Source organism: Lagopus muta, chromosome 3 (assembly GCF_023343835.1).
Source record: "Lagopus muta isolate bLagMut1 chromosome 3, bLagMut1 primary, whole genome shotgun sequence".
Classification (NCBI taxonomy): domain Eukaryota; kingdom Metazoa; phylum Chordata; class Aves; order Galliformes; family Phasianidae; genus Lagopus; species Lagopus muta.
The window spans coordinates 41,728,666-41,752,038 of NC_064435.1; the positions used below are offsets into that span (position 1 = coordinate 41,728,666).

The 23,373-nt window shown below is 42.4% G+C and overlaps 1 protein-coding gene across 8 annotated transcripts in view; it reads right to left on the reverse strand.

Annotated features, from left to right (window-relative positions):
* Window positions 1–23,373, reverse strand: part of DTNA (dystrobrevin alpha) — a 210,664-nt gene that overhangs the window by 119,447 nt on the left and 67,844 nt on the right. Inside the window, exon 1 of one of the 8 annotated variants that reach the window (XM_048939443.1) lies at window positions 7,247–7,375. The exons of the other annotated variants lie outside the window; for them this stretch is intronic. The gene's annotated coding sequence lies outside the window, so the exon portion shown is untranslated. Of the gene's footprint in view, window positions 1–7,246; window positions 7,376–23,373 lie in introns of those variants that run through there. 8 annotated transcript variants of the gene reach the window in all.

Below are 23,373 nucleotides of genomic sequence, written 5' to 3' on the forward strand. Positions count from 1 at the left end.
TGGAGAAGTCATGACTCCTAGGCAGTCCAGTGCAGACAAGGCAGCCATGTGAGAGGCAGCTGGACAAGGAGCAAGCTTTGTTCATAACCTCAAATCATCTCAGGTTTGTTCATCTCCTCAAATCAGCTCAGCTTCTCTTCAGGAGTTACGTGAGCTTCACCATGGAAAGGGTCTACCATGGGCACAGCTTCTCTGTTACAGTACTTTTCCCATAAGTAACAAGTAACTGCTGGGTTCCGGTAATGCCTAATCCCACTAAGATATGTAGGACACCAATTAGGAAATGTTATCAGACACAAAGCAAAGATGTGCAGGAGTGTGGCTCAAATCCAGTTAATATCTCTGAATACATTTGCAACTGACTGTACACAAAGTGTAAAAATAATTGCAGCGAGAATTCTGAAATCAATCAGCATTCACAGGGAATCATACATGTAACTTACATGTTTTACGAGCACAAGAAAAGCTTGCCATCAACGAAGACAAGAAGAAAGACATATAGAAATTATTAAAGGAACTGAAAAAGAGCATGGATTATTGGTGAGGAGAGCTAAGAGAAGGGACTCCTTGCATAAGTGTTGAAAGACAGATGTGAAGAAAGAGCATCTGGCTATTAGAAAATATAAGTTTGAGGCAGTGAGTAGTGTGATGGAGACAAAAAAAAAGTACATATACGTGGTGAAGAAGGAGTGAAGAAGGAGGAATGGGATAGATCAATATGAAAAAGAAGCAGCAAAGCAGGCAGGAGAGGGCAGTAAAACGAAGTAACAGAAGACAATGAACATACAGTCTAGATAATAAGGGTACCCCTTATTATCAATGCCCTTCACACAAAGGCACTGGAAGCTTTTTCAAAGTTCACAGAAGTTGGTGAATCATACCTTTGCACACAGAGTTTTCAGAGGTCAAGAAATATTTCCAACATGGAGCAAACTCACTACACTCATGGAATATAAACCTGAATAACAGGTATTTGAGGTCAGCCTACTTGTAGAAGACATCAGCTGGAAACAGTGCATTAGAGAGTCATTTAGGCACTTACTCGCTCTGCTGAGTGACTGCTAATGCAGGAGCTACGTGTGCACAAAGAAAGTCTTATAAAAGATGACTAAAGTCATCTATCATCACACTTTGAGCAAAACAGGATGCATTAAGACCTTTTTCTCCATCTACCTTCTGTCTCCTTCTTCTTCTCTCTCTTTCAGTGCAGCTAGCAAGATAAATAAACTCATAAACACACTGGGGTTTTCCAACTATAGCAGACTGGTGGTTTTGGTATGCTATTGTCCCCTCATACCCATAATTCAGGCAGATGCTCAAATGGGCAAAACACCTCCATAAAACAGAACAGAGCTTTAAATGCTAAAAAGCCAATGAAGTCTAACTGGTTACTTGCTAAAAATTACCACAGTGCTGTTAATCAGGCACCTAGAAAAGCCAATACAAAAACTTACTTCTTTCAGGACAGCAGGAATGAACTGGTTTTCCTGTACTTCTACCTGAAGAGACCGACCACCTCTCCAATTAGGGAAAAGAAAAAGCTGGTATATTTCTCTAATAACTCTTCCTCATGAGGATCTTGTTGGACAATGTCAAAAAAGCCCTCAAAGAAGAAGAGAATTATATAGTTGGTTGCCTTCTGTCAGGCAGAAGACCTAAAGGATATCTGTGGGACCAGTCATTGTTCAATAGAATCTGTATTGTGCCAGCACAATATTTAATCTTCAGTTAACCTTTTAATTTAATGTTCATCTGCTTGCTTTCAATATGATTTAAAGCTGGTAAAAATCCAGGAAATCTTCAATATATGTGAAAGACAGCCTGACTGGAATGATAATAAATTCTTAGGTGAGATGTTAGCAGTGATTTCCCGAGCAAATTGGCAATAAGGAAGCATGATGCATTTATGAAGCCTAAGGGTTATGAAAAGGAAAAAAAATCCTCTCTCTTTTTCAGTTTTGCTCTGCTAACTTCAGCAGAATTAACAATCAAGACGTTCCTACTTTTCCAGTATTAGCATTCCTCGGAGCACCCGCAGTTCACTGTTGTTGTCAAAGGGTTCTTGAAAGCCTAATCTGCCACTTTAAATTCTAAGCAGCATCCCACACAAAAATATCCATAGCCAGAGAGAGTTAACAGGCATTTAGCTTTCACCTCATTACATAAATGTGTAAGAAATACATACTTAATTACCATTAGTAGGTAGGTGGCACTGTTCCTCTCAGCCCTGCAAATCCAGTTACTTTCAATCCAGTATTAGGTTGCAACTCACACCAAGACTAAAGCTCACCCTCAGAAACAGTCAGAAAATCACTTCACCATCCTGGATCAGCACATAATTTGGCAGAATTATTAGGCAACTTGTGCAGTAAAAGGAAGGAAGGACAGACTTGCAGATTGTGCCAGTTTCACTCTGCCTGACCCAGTGTGATGTTAGAAGTGGACGGCAAGGACATGTGGCCAGGGAAGAATACAGGGATGCTGTCCACATATGAAGAGATTGGATCAGGAAAGCCAAGGTACAGATGGAACTGAACTTGGCAAGGGATGTGAAAAATAACAAGAGGGATCCTAAAGATATGCTGGTCAGAAGAGACAGGCCATGGAGTGTGTAACTCCTCTGATAAATGAGAAAGGAGAACCAGCTCCAAGAGACATGAAGAAAACTGAGGTACTCAAAATGCATTGGGGCCCAGGGAAACCTGATCTGGTGGGCAGCAACTCTGCCTATGGCAAGGGGAGTGAAGCTGGATGATCTTTAAGGTCCCTTCCAAACTGAGCCATTCTATGATTATGCCATTTATTTTTGATAAAACAGCTTGTGGCACTCAACATCTTCAGCTTTTTTTTTTTTTTTTTTTGAAACCAGGAAAATGAAAGTAATTAATCCCAAACTCATTTATTTGTGTCTAATAACATATAGCAAGGCTACGTGATTTATTTTATGTGTGATTGCGTGTACATGTACACAAGCAAAGCATATGAGAGCTACATTATATGAGACAGGTAGGGAGTGAGGAGTCTTGTAGATTATTTACTAACTTAGCACGGTCTGAAGCTGATGGAGAAAGTAGTAAAATCATGAAAAGGAGCTTCTCCTTGGCAGAAGATCTGGGCGTTGTTTGACATTCAGAGGAAGAGATTATCTCAGTGCAGGTTTATTGTGAGACAAATCTGTAAGAAGAAACTATGCTCTCTTTCCATTTCTCCAAGGTTCATGATTTCATCTTCTTTTCTGCAACAAGCCAGAAAGATTCAGAAAGAAGCTTCAAAATCCCATGACTGTCCTGTAGCACTGAGTCATGACCTGTGAGCACTGAGACGTTAGTACTGAAGTCAAGTAAGCGCCTCAGAGGAACAGTTATAGAAAGCTTGACCGCAGGCAAATACAGCTAGGTGATGGCTCTACAACTCTTCCTGAAATACCCATGTACAAGGGTCCCTTATATGTGGCACAGAAGCCACGGAGCTGGAGCTTCATTTGCTGCAAGTTGGTGCATGTGTTTGTTTCGGTCTGTTCTAGTGCACCCTTAAAATGGAAATGGACATTGGAACTAGCTCCGCAGACACCCAAGGTAAATACACTGATACCACAATCTCTTGTGCTCAATGATAAAATGAATCACCTTCTATGACGACTTCATAGTGGACATTTTTTCAGAGAACGGATTTCTTTAATTCACCATTGCTTAATGCTTTTAGCTAGTTGGACCTTTTGGAAATAGCTGGCCCCAAGTGCACAGGTCCTGTGTGGAAGGACAGCCTGGACTGCTACAATCCAGCCACTTGTGATCTGAGGTGTTGCCCAGGAGATGTTTGCTCTCCCTTTAGAAATGCTTTTGCCCATTTTCATTTAAGCAAGATGAACATTTGGATGTGGAGCTCAAGCTCTTAAAGCTAGCGTCTGTTGCTGTAACATATTTATCCCTGGAAAAATATCTCAGCCATCTGACAGTTGAATGAAGGACTGGCCTGCTCCTCCTGGTACACATATTCTGGCATCAATTAGTCACTGCAAGTTGTTCCCCACTGGAATTTTGCCCACATTATTATTTGCATACAACACATGTACACATCATATTAACCGGCCTTAAAATGTTGTGTCTGTTTTGATTCTGGGTAATCAGGACTCCAGATTTCTTTCTTCTCAGAGACTGAGGCAGTTATGCTAGTCCAACGGATCAATGTTTTCTTTCTCAGTGGAATCATTTTTTGGCTTTTCCACTGTTTTCCATGAATCCAAAACTACCAAAAGTTGATTATACTAGTAAATCATGTGATTTTACTTTATGGAAGTGGGCCAATGAGATTTCTCCAATAACTTTGTCAATATTATAAGTGAGTTACGAGTTTTAAAACTAGCTAAAATCTGAATAGTAAAATCTTGTAATGACTTTAATGTTGGTTGATGAGACTCAACATGAACCAGCAAAGTGTGCTTGCAGCCCAGAAGACCAACTGTATCCTGGACTGCATCAAGAAAACACCAGCAGGTCAAGGGGGGTGATTCTGCCCCTCTACTCTGCTCTTGTGAGACCCCACTTGGAGTACTGTGTCCAGTTCTGGGGCCCCCAGTACAAGAAAGGACATTGATATGCCAGAGTGGGTCCACAGGAAGGCCACGAAGATGATCAGAGCACCTTCCCTGTGAAGACAGGCTGGCAGAGCTGGGGCTCTTCAGCCTGGAAAAGAGAAGGCTCTGGGGGACCTCTTAGTGGCCTTCCAGTACCTGAAGGGAGCCTAAAGGAAAGCTGGGGAGGGACATTTTGTAAGGTCAGGCAGCAAGAGAATGAGGGGAAATGATTTTAAACAGAAATAGGGAAGATTTAGACTAGATATTAGGAAGAAATTCCTTACTGTGAGGGTGGTGAGACACTGGAACAGGTTGCCCAGAGAGGCTGTGGGTGCCTCCTCCTTGGAGGTATTCAAGGCCATGCTGAATGGGGCTTGGAGCAACCTGGTCTAGAGAGACGTGTCTCTGCCTGTAGTGGGGGGTTGGAACTAGATGATCTTAAAGTTCCTTCCAACTCACTATTCTATGAAATTATTTTGATGGCACAGTGATACATTTTAGCAGTGTTCTGAGTCCTTCTCAGCTGTCCCATGTAGGAAAGTCACCTGTAAAGAATTCTTGTTTTACTCCTCAAAAACTACAGTTAGCCCTGGCTATTAAAATCTTGTGCAGTCTACAGGCATAAAAGACACCATCCCTTGTGCAAAAAAATTTTATACCAGATCCAGAGGGATTAAGGAGACAGCAGAAAGCAACAGGGACAAAAGTCCAAGGTAAGAAAGTTTATATGTATAGTTCTTAAAAATGGACAAAAGGTGGCTATTTGAAAATAGTGTTCTTCATCAAAACATGACCACATTTCCAAATCAAGTTGGTCATCTTTAAGATCATCTGCACAGCCTAGCATGGTTCTAGAGGAACCACACAGCGGAACACCTGATTAGGCATAGGAAGGTTTTTTTGGACAGTGCTTATACTCCTTTTGTTCACCAGAATTCACTGAGGATTTTCCATACCCATACTTCCATAATCTCTTACCTTTTTGCAAAGATGACCAGCTAAACACAAACTCTTCTATCTTGTTTGTTGCTGAGGCTTAATAATGAAGGCCCTTACCATGATTCTCACTTCTAATTCTCCCTCTCTTGTTATAAGCTATCACAGCTCTGACTTCAAAGATGAAACTCTCAGAGAGGGGAATATTTATAAGATGGTGGTTTATCTCCTTTCATCTAAATTCCTTAATTTTTGAATCCCCACATCTAGGGTTATCTCTGTGACAGTCAGAGGAGTGTTAGTGATACTAGACTATGAACCACTTGCTCCCCTGTTGCCTTATGCTTTGAGTCACAATGGATGTGCTACAGTTGTGATAATCCTGGGTGTTTCAATTAGATTCCTCATTCACCGAATCGAACAAGGTCCTTAAATCTAGAGAGATCAAACTTCTTTGATTGCTTGGATAATTTGATCTGATTTTTTCTTGCTCTGCTTGAACTGACGGAATCAGAGCTAAATCACAGTCCTACTTTGCTTGACTTCTTCCTCATTTGGCTAATCTTCTCCTTCAGAGAATTCCACTGACATAAAATGCTCATTTTCAAGAATCCTGATTCAACTCATTGTAAATCTGTTGCATTCTGGACTTATAAATGGACTGCTTAGCTTTGCACCTCTTTATTTCACAAATTCTATCTTGTAAGCTGACAGGCAGGGCTGGCTGCTTTTCTTCACCTTTGATAAAATCACCTAATTACAGCTGAGTTGAAAACCTGAGCTCTGAGCACTTACTCCCTACAGCACGGCATAAAGAACACGTCGTCTTTGCTTGTGGCAAAGTTACCTGCCTCTCAGACTTGGTTTAGTTACACCATAACTTGAGCTGCCACTGCTCCCCACCAGCAGAGGGACAGGCTGACCTTCACCAGCCCTGCTGGAATGCTTCCAGTTTACCTACAGTGAGAACAAGGATTTTAAAACAGCCTGTCCTATTTAACCTAGTCATGCGTAAAAGTAAAAAAAAGAAAGAAAAAGGGTGCACAGAGAAAATAATAGGGGGATAAATCTCATTTGAGTTTGTTATAGGCATGAATACACAGATAGAACCCAATGCTGATATTTCAGTTCATCTGTATGTAGATAAATGGTTAATGGGGTAAGAAACGGAATATTCTGTGGCACTGCTTCCACATTCACATCCCTATAAGGCACTGAAGTTTGGTTTTATGCTGCCAAACTTAAGGAGGCTGTGTAAAATCTGTAGGAGGAAATGATATAGATACTCTTTTCCTCCCTCATCAGAGACACTGATTCCACTACTCAGGAAAGAGAAAGGGAGACATTAATAAATATTAAAGACTAAAGCAGATTCTTAAGAAGTATTATTAATAAAAGAGTAAGTACAACATTGGTTTCTTAATGACAACAGATGTTCCCAATCATTAAGCAACAATGATAAACACAAAACTAGTTACACACCTTGACGCAAAGCCAATGGAGTTGTAGAAACCCGCATACACTTTTCATTGATTTGAAGGCAACCACCTCCTAAATGACAAGACTTTCCTTTTAGCAGTAGGGGAGTCCCTCAAACAGTTAAACACCTGACAAGGTGTTCACATAGCCACATGAGCACAGTGACTTTACAGAACTTGGAAAAATGAAGAGAAAACACTCCTGGAAGTTCTGCTGACCCAGAGAGGAAGGCAACGCTTCAGCTTAATCGATGCTTACCTGCTTCTGCAGTTTCATGCAGCCACGCACCCTTACTGCTTTCTCTGAGCACAACACGTGCTGGGAACCAGAGCACTTGACCTTACCCAGCTCTGCAACAGGAGCTCTAGAGCAGTTTCTACCTTCAGCAAAAAGCTGAGCTCATTTCCCCTCACACCCAGCACAGAGCAACCTAATACACCTCATCATGTGGTGTGTTGCCATAGCAGCGATGAATCCAGCTGCTGCAACACAAAAGACTGATAAAAAGTTTTTTTTTCTTTCTTTTTTTTTTTTTTTTCCTTGTCCACCCACCCAGGAAAAGTCAGGGTTATTTTCTGGTGCAGCAAATCTAATCCAGATAGATTCATGCCACCTATGAAAGCTACACTGTGATGAAGACTAAAAAGAAAGACACAATTAACGATACATTTTACTTCAGGGGATTTGAGTTTTATTTATAAGAGAACAAATGAATTAATCATATGAAATCACCACTGATCCCTCAAACAGCTGATCATTGTTTTTCTGCTCCTGGCATTCACTGGTTTCAAATTTAGGTCACTACCTCCATGGGAAATGAAAACAAATGATTGTACTTAACAGAAGTATAGCTGCACGATCAGCACAGGTAGCAAAAGCCAGATTTGCATCTTCAGAAAATGCAACGGGTACTTCCACTCTCCTGGCCTGGGAAACTCTTACAAGAGTGTTTGCTTTTGGAACATGACTGTATCTATCTGGAAAATGCTAAATAATTGTTATGCTACACTGCATTCTACATGAGTATTAATCACAGCAGACGTTTTGGAGTTAAACACTGATGCTTTCCAACTTCAGAATGAATTATTGCACTGCTTAGATAGATAGTATAATAATATCACTCAAAGTCTGCCTCAGGAAGCATACTAGAATACATAGGCTAGCACCTCACAACTGCACCTTTGAGAACAAAGTTTGACTAGGGAGTAGGGTAGTTTCTCCTTCACAAGCAGTGATGGAGCTGACAGAACCTGATCCATGGCACAAGACCCACGCCAGTACTTTCAGAAGGGGTTTGCCCAGCAGCTAGCCCACCCCCAGACCTGCTAAGCTTTTTAAATCACAATAATCTCTCTCATCTCTGAGACAAAAGTTTAGTCAGTGTGAAAGACACCGCTGCTCCAAAAATGACCTAAGTAGTAATGTATTTCTGCAACTGTGTCACCAAAAGGTCAACATTTCTACTCATTTTTCTATCTTTCTAAATATGATGAAAAAGTCAGAGAAATTAGCTTCTGCTATCATGGATTTTGATACAAAATAAAAATAAAATCATACCTACTAATTAATTATTTTGTACTGCTTATGCGTAGAGTCATACTCTGTTCAAGTCAATTTGTAATATTTTTTCCTATTGCCATGAAGTACCCGCTTGAAGAATCTGTAGTTTGCTGTAACTGCCACAAAGGCTGGCTATGGAAGACACAGATCCCTAGTTCTGCAGATGTACACAGCCACAGCTGTAAGAGACCTCTGAAGACAGAAAAAGCCATGCAGGCTGCTGGAAGAGTTGCCTTACTTGGCCTTGAAGTAGACATCTATTTATTAATTTTCAAAATTCCATCTACTGTTCCAAAGAGAGGGACAAAACACACGGTGCAAGACAATGTTCCTCAGAACTATTTCTACAATTACTATATTATATATTGTATATATATTGCATATATATAGTATGTATTGTACTTCTCCAATAACTTGCATCTCCTTAATTGTTACCTTGCTGTGAATATTCTCCCTGCAGATTCTCTATCAGAACAGCAGACAAACCATAAAATGCTTCCTAAAGCTGTATAATGTGATGCAGTCTTGGTTGTTGCATGTGCAAACATTATAATAAGCACTTTAGAAACAAACAAACAAACAAAAAAAGCAAAAAATAACAAAAGCTGAGAGGCAAGCAAACATTCTGTGCACATCCTTTAATATTACTGGCTTTTCTGTATGCTTTTAATGACTCAACTCTGCTTGTGTGTAGAGTGAAATATATATATAAAAGAAAGAAATCCTATCAATGGAGCCTCATGGACTAATAAAGGAAGTCATCTGCTCTGAAAGAAATGAATGCAAGCTTTTGAAGAGGGATGTCCCCTCTATCTGAACCAGGAGCCAGCACAGCTCATAGCTGAGGCCACAGGCTGGAAGCCCAGCACCAGCCTCCCTGTCCCTGACCAGCAGGACCCCAACTAGCGAGACGTGGGACAGGCAGCACCTGCTCACTGTTTATGGCAGGGCTGACAACTCAGCCATTATCGGAGCCAGAATATCAATAATTCATGCTTGCTCAGGTGCCCCAAGGCTAAAGGCAGCCTCCCGTGTCGCTCGCAATTTAATGCTTTAACAGGCTTTCTCTCTTCCGCTGTGCTGCCCCCTAAGCCCAGTTCTATGCACTTGGGGGTCTGCAGCGAACTCAGGGCACCTGCAGGGTAGGCAAGCTTGACAGTAATAGGGAATAGCCTCTGTATTTTAACAGGAGCAGGCACCCAAACATACTCTTGAGGAAGGTTCCAGGTGGCGTGCACTTTTGTGTTGGAAGGGCTGGACACGAGCATGCTTTTTCTTCTGGAACAGTTAATGCACACCTGGAAGTCATAAGAGAGACTGTGCCAATGTCAAACATATGCAACATGGAGGTCACTCTGCCTGGCTTTACATGTCCTGTGGCCAGGGATTGCCTTGCACAAGCAGCATTTGGTCTTTTAAGATGAATGGCCACTTTGCCTCGAAAATATCTTCTCATCAGAAATGCTGCTAACCTATGTAAAGCTTTTAGAGGACTCTTCTCTCACTATCATGGGATAATTGATTCTCTTATGCAAAGCCCAAGCCATGCAAAATAAAGGCAAAGCCTGGCTCCAGCATGAACTGGCTCTATTTGGAGGAGCCCGGCAGCAGCAGCCGCCAAGATTCAGATGTCCTTGTAAAATGCTGCCCAGGCAGTGCGGATGGAGCCACGGCACCACTCCAGCCCTTCCAGCACCAAGCAGGAGTTGATAGATGGAATCAAATTTCTTCCCTGTGTCCTCGCTTGTCTGAAAGAGAAGTTTGACTTCCTTCACACTGCCATCATGGCACCCCTGCCTGGCATGTCCTTTAGATAGAGGCCAGCACTTACACTTGCATTTTTCCCCTTGACTGCGTTTTCTCTCTTCGGTGAGACCAGGGTATTTCTTCAAACTCATGGTTCCACAGATATTTTGCCCTACTACTGCCAAGGAGGCCCTGTGCAGCAGCAGGAGTCACCAGCTGTGGGGTGGGTAAGTGGGAGGAACAGTGAGGCAGCATCTCACACAGCTCACACTGAGGAGCTGTGTCCCTAATCTTTCAATAGCCAAAAAGAGGCTGTGGCTTCCAAAATCTCCATAGCCCTTCCTTCCCTCCTCTGATTAGGCAGAACTCACAGGCTGCCACAAAGCAGTACCGGGGTCATGCTATCTCTGCCATAACTGTCAGACAGCCTTTGTGGCACACTGCGGCCTGGTCCCGCAGCCCTCGGGCAGCAGCTTCTACTCCAGCACCAGCAGTGCTGTGGTACCTGTGTGCTTCTTCATTTGTATTTCTACATGTTTATACAAAACACACAGCCTGAACTGCCTCAAAACCAATCTGTGCAAAGTCAGCCCCACATCAGCCTCTCATCACCCATCCAAAAGCCTCATGCATGCTTCTGGGCCCCAAGCTTCCTTCGGCAGGGAGATGGCCAATTACGCTCAAGACACAAATAGATGGACTCGATGAAGAGAGCAGATGAACTGCATTTGCTTATCTGCTATTTTAAGCATCTAACTCAAATGACCTGAATTGCCCACATAGAGACACCTGCCTCTCCGCAGTGAAAGCGCAGGGAATTTCTTCTCCTAATGCTGTCCTCTGAATTGCATCCAAGTTGGATGTATAAGGCAGATGGTATCAGTGCATCTCCTAAGGCTCTGCTTCGAGTAGACAAATGCTACCCTCTTCAGAAATGCTAAAAAATCAGTTTCAGGAGTGCAGATCACCATCCACATTAGCTGGGGGCTAGAGAAACACTCTGAAGAATCCCTTATTCCACTGGCTCTGATGAGACTCCTGTCAAAAGCTCTAGCACCACTTCACCCATTTATTTTCCCTCACCTCAAATACCTGGCATAAACTGAGGTTGGTACAGAAAGACAGCCCTCGGGAGAAACCAAAACCAACCAAAAAGGAGGGTGAGGACTGGAAAGTGCTTCACTCTGAGCTGGTGGTAGGGGTGGATGGAGATGCCAGCAGACACTCTTGAACATAGGGCTCTCAGGCAAGAGGCCAAGCAACACCTCTGACTGCCCGTCATGACAGATCCTGCAGTCCTTCTTCGTCATGTCCTGGCCTGAAGCACCAGCCAGATGACACTATCAGTAAGTAATTCTGATGGCTCCAATTTTCCCTGCAGTTGCAATTGGACACAGCAGCCTTTCTCACTTTCCAACCCTCAAAGCAGGTTCTTCTGCTAAGATTTCCATAAATACAAAGCCTTATGCAGTCTTCTGGAATGCTTAATCCCTGTGATTACTAGGGATATATTTACATATCATTGTTATCAAATCTTGTGTTGTTATACTGTTGTTTGGGCTTCTTAAGGTTGCAGCTGCCAGAAAATGTAAAAATTCTGCCTTATCTAAGGATCTAAGGATTTTCTGTCCTTAGCTTAGCATAAACTATATATGGTGATGTCTTTCTCTGAAGATAAAAGTAGGAATCCTGTTATCCATTTATATATGCCTCCCTAGATACTTATTCCATGCTTTAATTAACCCTTGGATTTGAGTCTTTCATGAGACAAGTAGGGCCACTGCGGTGTCATTTAACCACTCAGCCAGAGGGGCATAAGAAAATTTTAATTTCAAAATGACTGAGGGTATACCAACAACATTTTAACAACAGTAATTTGCTGTCAATAAGGTCACCATAACAGAAATAAAGTTATTGCAAACAGTGCCATGACATCACTAGCTGAAAAGCTAAAATTGATGACAGCTAAAACTGTCTGGCACTGGTTAATTGCAGGACGCTGGGGAAGCCTGTGTGCATCAGGCAGAGGGAAGCCACGGTGGCAGCATCCATGGGCAGTGGCCAGGAAAGAGCCAGGAGCAGCATCCACCTTAAGTGAAGTAAACAGTGTCCAAACACAATGGCAACAAGAGCCAATTCCTACCTATCTGCTCTTCTACATGGCCTCTCAAGCTTCCTGCAGTGTTACTCTGCTAGCAGGCAGCATGAGCATTCTGCTGTGGGGAGCAACAACATGCCTCTGCAAATGCTATGGAAGTTATTTTGCCTTCAGGCAACAAAAGTCTGTACAGGGCTTCTTATGACTGTGTATTTTCTATTTCTTACTATAAAGAACAGTAGTCTTTGTATGGACAGTCCTTAAAAGATACAACCAACCTGTCTTTTTTTAAAAATCACTCCTCTGACTTTCAAATGTGCTATAATTAAGTGATACTTAAAATAACTTCAAATAAAACCATTCTGGAAATAAATAATTTTTGCATTTGTTGGTTTGATTTATGGTTTAAGTAGCACTTTGCACTTCTGTTTGTGGAGCTTTTCAATATAAAAGCAGAAGAGAGAGAAAGGCGTGACAGAATAAAAGTGATTTTGAAATAAAAACATGGACAAGAGATTAAGGGAAGTGCAATAACTGAAAATATTTTTAACTCTTACTTGAATATTTGATTATACTTTGAATGGAGAAAATGAGAAAGATCCTGCTGCAATTTTCAATTTCGCCTTTCTATCGTACCACAAATACTTACAGTGCCTCGTCAATGGCTTCTGTGCTTTTTGCTAGCCTGCCTTAACACGTCTGGAAAATCGGTGGGAGGCAATAAGGAGTCAGTGCATGCATGTCCCTCTATACCAGCCTTAATCTTTTGTCATTTAACCCCTTACATATTGTGAGGCACCACTTGGCTGATTTCAAGCAGAAGCACTGAATGTACACCTCAACTTTATAAGGTCCTGCATCCCTGAACAGACGTTCCCTGATGTTGCACTGCCCCCACACAGGCAAACCCAGAGCTGGTGATGTGAAGGCTCACAGTAGCCAAAACTCAGCCCGCTCCTGGCGTTCTGCTCCACAGAGTGCAAGAAACACTGCTTTTGAATCCAGTGAGTTCAATTAAGCACATCCATAAGTGTTGGGAGGACTAGAAACCAATAGATCTTGTATCGACAGAGGCGTAACTATCAAAAGAAACAACATTTGATCTTCATTTATGGGCCTATTTGCATTTTTTTAAATTAGTGCACTGGGATGTAGTGGTTTCCCTCTCCCCCTGTCTCTTTGAAAACATGTTAATGTGTTTTGTTTTTTTTTACTTTATGAAAACAAAAATGGATGGATTCGGCAAATCTAACACTACTCAGAAAGAAATGACATTAAATAGGGCAGCATCAGCACCAATTACAATAATGTCTTAGTATTGCTGTATCTGCTATTAGCATGAACAATAAGCATGAGGAACAGTATTGCGATAAATGTAAAAGCCTTTGTAGAGAAAGCTTTAAGGAAAATGTGATTACACACAGTGGGTAAACCACAGCAGTGGTTTTTACATGACTTTAACCAAAGCAACTTTCCTGTTGGAACTATGGTGCGATACACAGCGATACAGGGAACAAAATGAAGATGGAAGAAGACAGAATGAGACAGGTCACCTGAAACCGTTAGCTGTTGTGAGGTAACTCCTTTGTTAAAGTGAATTCTGTACAATAGATGAAGCACGCTTCCATTGTCAAACATGGGCAATGCACTAAGACATCTAACACCCTCCATTAGACCTGCTCTCTACTGACATTTCTCCCATTGATTTCACCACAAGCATCCCACAAAGAGTGTAGGCAGAAGGGGCTGTAACTGGAAAGGCTGTAAAGAGTTAATTGATTCTGTTCCCAGCTCTGGCAGGCTGAATTCATTTCCTGCTTGTATCGCAAATAAAAATAAATTCAATCTTCACCCAGTGCTTTTCCATAAAAAAAAAAAAACAAACAAGTTCCCACTCCATCTGAGAAGATAAGCAGCCTTTTGCAGGAAACCAAAGGAGCAGTGTTGATTGCAGAAGTGGCAGAATGGTCCCTGCCTTCCTGAGGAGACCCATACAAGCTTTTCAATAAGCCTACCACAGCCGCATGGTCCTTCAGATACGAGACGTGATTCTCAGGTGACCTCCCTTAGGTCTGGTTCCTGATTGTTTATAAACAGCATCAAGCTGCACAAAATTCCAAGCAAAACTTTGCACCAAACAAGGACATTTCTTCATTAATTTTTAAATGATGTGCTCAAGTGATTTTTAGTAATTTCACTGTGCTTAATTTAAGTTCTACTTTTACTGCCTGCTGGAAAGTTGAAAAGTATTCTCTTAAAATTAGTTTATCATCTTTGATTTGGCAACATTTTCTTTCTTTCTTTTTCAATCTAAAACAAACTGCCTTTGTTTCAATAGGAACATTTGTTTCAGTAGGAACATTTGTTTTTTACACCAGACCATCACCATAGGAAGGAGGCATCTTTAACTCTGAACCCAACAGAACTGTTATCAAAATAGTTCCAGAGACAACGTTTGACAATTTATAAGATGCCACATATAGCAGAATTCTTAGGTCCCTACTTTTCCCTGAAAACAAAAAGAATTGAAAGCTAATTTCTGGCTCATGTTACAGATGAGCTTCAAAACCTAACTGACCAAACCCTCTCTGCTCTTCCCCCAAAACTCCTCTGCCCAAGATAAAACACAGCTCAGTGGCCTCCCAGCTTTCATATTTTGAGCCGAAAATGACATACAGGATTGGTGTCCACCGCAAAAAAAAAAAGGTGAAACAGAAGTGATAAAATAGGTTTTTGATTCGACTGTTTATGAAAGTGACACAGATGTCTGGGAATCCAGATCTGCTTGTGCCACAACATGCCACAACACCTACATGTGACTTAGAACATGCTGCTGAACACATGGATGCTGCTATCTTCCTCCACTGTCTGTCCATCTTCCGGTATATGAACTATGCCTAATCATGAATCAGTTCAACTGCATCCTCAGATTTCCCAATCTAACTCTACCAAAGGGTGCACACCAGTGAGTAACCTGTCAAAAACCCAAGAGCTGTGTAACTGCAATACTGCATGCACTACAAAAACCTACACAGCTTCTTTCCTCCTGATTCTTCCCTTAGAAATCATCTTTTATTTCAGTTGTACCTTGCAAGTGGGAGGAGAGGCCAGCACCCTGCTACTCACTGCCTGACATTCAAAACAAGAGGCTGTAGTCCTGACTTTGAAGGAGAGATGGATTACATCTGACCTGCTCCCTCCCAGATGCAGCCTTTTCTGAAGAGGGAGCCCTGAAACTCAGCAATTTGACTTCTGCATACCTTGCACAAAAATTTAAAAGGTGTTGTGGAATTTCTGCCCAACGGGCATTGCTACATTCTGGAATTCTTCCTCCTGTTCCTGCCAAGAGCCTCTAATCTCTCCTTTCTTCTGGATGTAAACTAACAAAACATCAAGCATGACAGGAAGGATTTCTTCCTTCTACCACTCACTGCAATGAACGTCTTAAAGTGCCCTTGTAATACCCTCAAATCCCATACTTATCCCAAGCTTCAAAGGATCTATTTCTCCTTAGCCAGCTTTGAACATCTTAAAAGCAGCATCGGTCCTCATCCCACTGTTGAGCTGCACTTCACTCATTGCCCTAAAGCATCTCTTCAGCAGTTCTGAACAAAAGAAACCCTGCATCTCTGGACATTTGCACCAGGGAGAGAGGATGGTTATGATGTGTAAGAATACCTGCTGTATTTCCAATTGCCAACAGAAAGGACAGAGCCTTTCAGGTCATCAGCAATGGGCCATCGTCAAGACAAAACCTCTGTGACCTGTCAAGGTAAATGAACTGTGGCCCAGGGGACAGACGTGACTGAACTCTTGGGATTCGAGCACATTAGAAATGACTGACCAATTACACCACTGATCTCCAAATGAGGCACCTGCATAAGTATGTTTAAAGCAGATATTGTACTTATCTATTCTTCACAGTTATTACTAATATATCTACAGATAAATGTTGGGGGAAGACAGCTAGGAAATTGTATTCAGAGTAATCAAGTTGAAGACAGCTGCATCTGATTAAAAGAGTTTTAATTTAACTAGCACTGAGAGAGTCAGCCAGCTCTTTGAGGAGGAATGCAAATGAAGTGTTTGCTTGTCAGCCTGACGGACAGCTGAGAGTGCTGGCCATCCTGCCCATGCAGACAGGGCAGTGGGTCTGCAGCAATTGCAGCACTTCCGAAATCCATGCAGGTCATGGAGCATCCGCAGTTAGCAGGAATATGACAGATCATTCAACTGTGGTAAAAATAGGCATAATGAAACGGAGCAAGACTCCTTCCTGCACTTTAAAATGGAGCCTTGTGGGGTGAGGGAAATGACAACCAAAATGCAGACTACATAAAGTAATAAATTTATCTCATGACGTTGTTAGAAGAGGGACGAATCTGAAGGGCATCAAGTTATTCTTACCTCACAGTGTGTAAAATGTCATCTACACCAATCCTGACTACCCTCATGTAGCAGCTGCCCACCAGAAACGTTTGCCTGTTATGGATTCTGATAAACTTTCAGAGATATTTGCAACAATCTAAAATTTGTTTCCAAAGGAACTGCAGAGTGCACATTTACCTGGAAAATGTTGTATTCGCCTAGTTTATTTAGTTTAAAAAAACAAACACAGTGAAGTTATATGTGCAGTCAACACACTGAAAGGCTGCAAGCCAGGGGGACCTTGACAGGGCAATCCCAAACACAGGCTGAGTGGATAATGGAATGAGAGTAGCCCTCAAGAGGAGGACTTGGGAGAGTTCATTGATGGAAAACTCATCATAAGCCAATAACCACATGTCAGTTTGCAGTCCAGAAAGCCAACTGGGCTTCATCAAAAGAAGTGAGACCAGAAGGGTGAGGGAGGTGACTGTCCTCCTCCGCCCTTGTGAGGCCCCACTTGCAGGACTATACTGAATAGCTCTGGTGCCCCCTACGCAAAAAAGGTGTGAAGCTGTTGGAGTAAGTCCAGAGGAGGCCACAAAAATCTTAGAGGGCTGGAGCACTTCTGTTATTAAGAAAGGTTGAGGGAGCTGGGCTTGCTTAGCCTGGAGAAGAGGCAGCTCTGGGGAAACCTCACTAAGGCCTTCCAGTACTTTCAGGTACCTTAGGATGGGGAGGAACTTTTTACAAGGGCATGTAGTGATAGGACAAGAGGAAATGACTTTAAACTAAAAGAGAGGAGATTTAGATGAGATATTAGGAGGAAATTCTTTACTCAGTGAAGTGAGCAGTGAGGCAGTGGCACAGGCTGCCCAGAGAAGTTGTGATGTCCCATCCCTGGAGGCATCCAAGCTTGGGTTGATGGGGCCCTGAGCAGCTGTGTGTAGTGGGAGGTGCACATGGAAAGGAGGTTGGAGTTGGATGATCTTTAAGGTCCCTTCAACCCAAACCACTCTATGGTGCCATGTGCAGGAAAAGCAATGGATTTCTCCTTTACATTCTCTTTCAAACGTTCTGATCCCAGATTTATCACATCTGACACCAAAAGCATTGTTTGTCTTCAGCAATGAGGTTGGTGTCAGTATGGAAATTATTTTAATTGTAAAACACATTGAATCCTTTGCATAAATACTTCAGAATGAAATGTGACTTCTACATTAAAGCCAATTATTATTTATATTTTAATATCACCGACAACATTTTATTTTAAAAACTGCTCCAGCAAGCTACAGGAGGCATGCAGTAAAGTCTGAAGGAATACAATAAAAGCAGCATCATTCATAACTGGGTACATTACTTTTGGCTTACAGAAGGAAATTGGTTTTACAAAAAAAAATTATCACCACATAGACGCATAGTAAGAGCAAGTTTCAGAAAATATACTAGGCATCTGGACACCTTATGTAATCCAGAGATTAAATGCCTCACAAATCCTGCATTGGAAAGCCTACGTAGGTCTGATTTTCCATATACGAAATTCTACTAGGAGTTCTTCATTTGGGACCACGTTTCTTCCTTAACACAGATGAGAAGAAGAATAATGAATCAAACAAGAGAAAGGGAATCAGGATTATTCTCCATTGTACAGTCAGCCCACTCCTCGCACTATGCGGAACTCAGTACTGCAACCTATGCATCCCTTGACAGCGTCTGAAAATCTACGTTTAACCCTGATTTATTCTCCTGGGAGGTCGGAGTTGGATCTGAGTTCTCCCCAGCAGTGATAAACTTCACTTGTTTACTTCTTGCTACAGCTAAATCAAAGTACCTTGAATTTTTGTTTTTTTCTTTTTCGAAATAGAACTAAGCTGAAAACAAATAGAAAACAATCAATTGAAAGATAATTGAAATCAGCTTATCTGCTCAGACACTCAGCAAGCATGTATAACAGAGGTCAAAACTTGCACACAAAAGAGGAGAACATTTCTTACAGCACCATGTGAAAAGCCAAGCTGGCTGGGACCTTTTCCAACAGGAGTCTGTAATAAGCAAATGTGGATTTATCAAACACAATATCTACCATCAGCATACTCTACTTTTGATAACAGTTTTGTTGGAAGTGTTTCTTGGGGTCTGTGGTAGAATTTCTCTTGAAAGGCCAAAAGAAGTAATGCACAATGAGAAGTCAGGTCATCCTCTGATGACTGAGAAGACACATGTTTGGATCTCTCACTCTGTCACTACAGCTACGGAGCCCTGAAACTGGAATGCCACCAGGAGAAGCAACTGTCCTTACCTCTGGGCTCTTACGACGTCTGTTTCTGGGAATCCATCTCTGCAGGTTATCTTGAAAATAACTTAGCTTTGAATCAATGGTAAATGGAAAAAATCACGTTGTCAATGCTGACAGATTTCAATACAAGGACAAGATTCTGCACGTCCAATAATAACATAATTCTGTGATTCCCTGACTCCTCCCTACCTCCTGTTTCAGCAGCCTTGTAACTGCTGGTTCACTCCATTTTTTCACACTCTTTTGCTTTCATGCTTAAAAAACACTATCCAAATTGAAACAAAGAGTATATTGCTAAAAAGGCATTATTATACCGATTTGTAATTTAGGTTAATTTCCTCTTTGTTCTGACCCCAGCCCCTCACCTACAAAACGGGATGAACAGCACATTCTATCTCACTGAATTCTTCTGAAGGCAAGAAAAATTTCCAAGCCTGATGGGATAAGACAATCACACCAATAAGAAGCTTGGAAATACTCAATACAGATATTTAGCAGACCACTCCTGCTAGAACTCCTGGGCTCCATCAGGAGAGGGGTGGCCAGCAGGGACAGGGAGGTGATTGTCCCTCTCTACTCGGCTCTTGTGAGGCCCCACCTGGAGTACTGTGTCCAGGTGTGGAGCCCTCAGTACAAGAAAGACATTGAGATTTTGGAAAGGGTCCAGAGGAGGGCAACTAAGATGATCAGGGGGCTGGAGCACCTCCCCTATGAGGACAGGCTGAGGGAGTTGGGCTTGTTCAGCCTGGAGAAGAGAAGGCTGCGGGGTGACCTCATTGCAGCCTATCAGTACCTGAAGGGAACCTACACCCAGGAGGGGAGTAAACTCTTCAAAAGGGCTGACAACAGCAGGACTAGGGGAAATGGTTTTAAGTTGAAGGAGGGAAGATTTAGGTTAGATGTTAGGGGGAAGTTCTTTACTAGGAGAGTGGTTAGGCCCTGGAACGGGCTGCCCAGGGAGGTTGTGGATGCCCCATCCTTGGACGTGTTTAAGGCCAGGTTGGACGGGGTCCTGGGCAACCTGATCTGAATGTGTATGTTTGGTGGCCCTGCTAGGCAGGGGGGTTGGAACTACATGATCCTTGGGGTCCCTTCCAACCCGGGTGATTCTGTGATTCTGTGAACTCTTCGCACTGACATCAAACAGCCCCACCACCAGCCCAATATCTAGGAGGTGTCTCAATGATATTTAAGAGGACTCTCTTAAAGCTCTCCCAGAGCCCCACACCTCCTGGGAGGAGAGCAAGCCCAGCCAAACCAGAGGGCAGTGGCCAAGAACAGAAGACTCTCAGAGAGAAGGGCATGGCAAGTCAGAAGAAAAGAGGGAGGGGAAGAAGGAAAGAGGAGAGCAGAATAACAGGTAAATAAACGGTAAGAGTCAGAGCTGAAGAGGTGGGATACAGTGGGCAAAATCGTGGTGAAATTAGAGAGAGAGAAGGTCTAAGCTGCTATAATAGAAACTTTCTTGCTCAAGGCATGTGTGCCTTACTTACAAATCACAACAGTATTGAATGTCATTAATTGATGTTCACATGAACCTTTCTATCATTTCTGGAGCTGCTTAGAAAACCCAGCAGGATTCAGTTCCGGTTTTAATGCAGGTTTTCTCTGAAGTTTCAGTTCATATATTCCTTGTGTCATAACAACATCTGCAGTGTCTGCTCCCAGCAGCCTGAGTACTTCACATTTCTCACATCAGGCAAACCCACAAATTGACAATTAACTTATCTCAAATAACACACAGAATACATCTCCCTGCAGGGTTGCTCCATACTGTCAAATACCACTCCTTCTTAACCAAAGCCATCACTCCCTCCACCAGAACTAACGTAAATATCTGCTGTGAAGAGTGGGAGAAGCCAAGGCAGAGTTGCCTTTCCCCTATCACTCATGATACACAAGAGCGACCGCACTGTTCAGCCCTTAATCCTTCACCAGCTGCATGCCTGTAAGCTTCTCTCTAAAATGCCTCATAAATAGGGAGATAAGAAAATAGCAACCAGTATTACAACATGCCTTCACTGCTCATTGTGGAAGCCCAAATGACCGGACATAAAGGCCGAGTTGGAGACAAGGGCATCTTCTTTCTCTCCCTAATTCACTCTACAGTATAAAAGCTTTCAAATGTTTCTTTCCCAGACACAAAAAGGCAAAAGCAGCTGCTAACACAGGCTGTTATTCTGGAGGCTGCTAATACAAATCAGGAAGAAATGTAGAGCTCTCACTATTCACACACAATTGTTGGGATGCAGTCAAATAATTGAGCAATAAATCAAGTGAGCTGAAAGTCTAAACATCTCTCCAGCTCCCTAAGGCAACTGCACCAGTCTTCATCCTCGTGGTTAATAGTGCTTAACCCTCACCCAAAAGACGGGAAGGCTTAATCTCCTGATGGAAGGCAAGGATTTCCCAAGCAATTCTTGCAGGTATATGCCAGACCACTACTTATATGTAGAAGGTTGGGGGAAGAAGGTACTCTCCCTTGATTATTTTAACAGCTTGAAATTTTTTTTACTAGAAGAAAAAATACAGGTCTGAAATTGTTGGATTGAATCTTGTACATCACAACATAATCTTATAATATGGAATAATGATAACAAAAATCATAAAACCATGACAAACCTTTAAACAATACAGGATTTTGTAGTGACTTCCAATGTGTCATCATGATTTCCCGTCCACCCACCTCAGTAACAAAATGGTGAGATGTCAACAGCCTGAGCCTGTATCACCCATCACAGATAAAGAAGACAGCCTTACAGATTACACTTACAAACTGAGCAGCTGCAAAAGCCTTTGTTTACTGTCAACATCTGTATTTGATTCTTCTCAGATGCTCTGTTTTTCATTGGCTACCAGGTACCTCAGTACTTCAAACTTAAAGCAAGTAGCACTTGTGATGTTTCTTAAGGCTTCCCCTTTTCCCAGCTCCAGTTTCACAGAATTACCACTCAGAGACCTGCTATTATGTTCTTGTTACTACTACCAAGCGTGTAGAATTATAGTAATCTTTTGCCCCTTTACAAAGGAACTAAATCTCTGATTCTTCTCCAAAGGAAAAAGTAGCACTTAGCTGTAGTACATACTGAGTCAATGTACACTGAGTAACAACTGGACCTGCTTCTGAACTCAGTGAATTCACTGATATGGCTGCTGGATGTTTCTGTACCAGCAGGACTAAAGCCAGGTTTTCTAAAGACAAAGTAAGTCAGATTACGAATGTCTAGGTTTATCAGAATGATTATTCACTTCCTTACGGTAAGCCCCATACCAATAAGGGATGGACAGAGAAAAACAGACACTGTAAACTGGTGCACCACAGGAACAGCAGTGCTGAGACACAGTGACTTCTGTGTGATGCTGAAGAATAGAATTACAGAATCATACAGAATCATGGAAAGATTAGGCATGTAAGCACTAGCATGCTAATATTGGGGTAAAAAGTCTTAAAATTAAATGGGAGGTGACATGTTTTGACTCTGGTTTTATGACCCAAGACAAGATGAGATGAAAGCCTTCCAGTTGCTTTTTATATTTGACACTTCTGTTGTGTATACAAACCATGCTCAAAACCACCCATTCCACTCCTAAGCTGCAGCTGCAATGCCATGATCATGAAAAGCAGCCTGGGTCTGATGGGCATAAACCTCACCTGCAACTCAGACTGCCACACAGTCATGTTTCTGACAAAGTAGCCCAGCATGCAGAACAGGGTTTGGGTCATCTTTACACTAAGCATGAGAGGCTCCCTGCCTGTTCTCTTTGAGAAGCCCTGAGTACGTGGTGGTAGGTGCCAGGTGCCCCAAGATTGGCCCAGGAGCCCATAGGACACTGCTGGCCAGCAGCAGCCTGGAGACTGTTGCCAACATTTGCAGAAGGATGAGCCAACGCTGCATGCTTTCCTTGGCTGTGGCTTTTTGCTCGTTACGCTTCATCCAGGATGTGTTACCAACATTCTCTATGGCCAGTAATCAGAGGAAGCTTTTTTGTCACCGGAAATGACAGACTACAATACTCGCAATAGAGATGCTCCCCCCATGTCAACATCTGTATGGCTGCAGCTGCTTTGGCGCTCTCCTCTTCAGTTCAAAAAAGACAGGGATCTCCCAGAAGGAGCCCAGTAAAGGGCTGCAAAAATGACAAAGGGCCTGAAGCATCTCTCGTATGAGGAAAGGCTGAGTAACTCATGTCTCTTCAGCCTGAGGAAAAGAAGACTGAGGGCATCTGATTAATGTTTATAAATATCCAAAGGGACATGGGAGGCAAATAGATGAGGCAGGCTGTTCTCGGTGGTGTGCAGAGATAGGACAAGGAGTAATG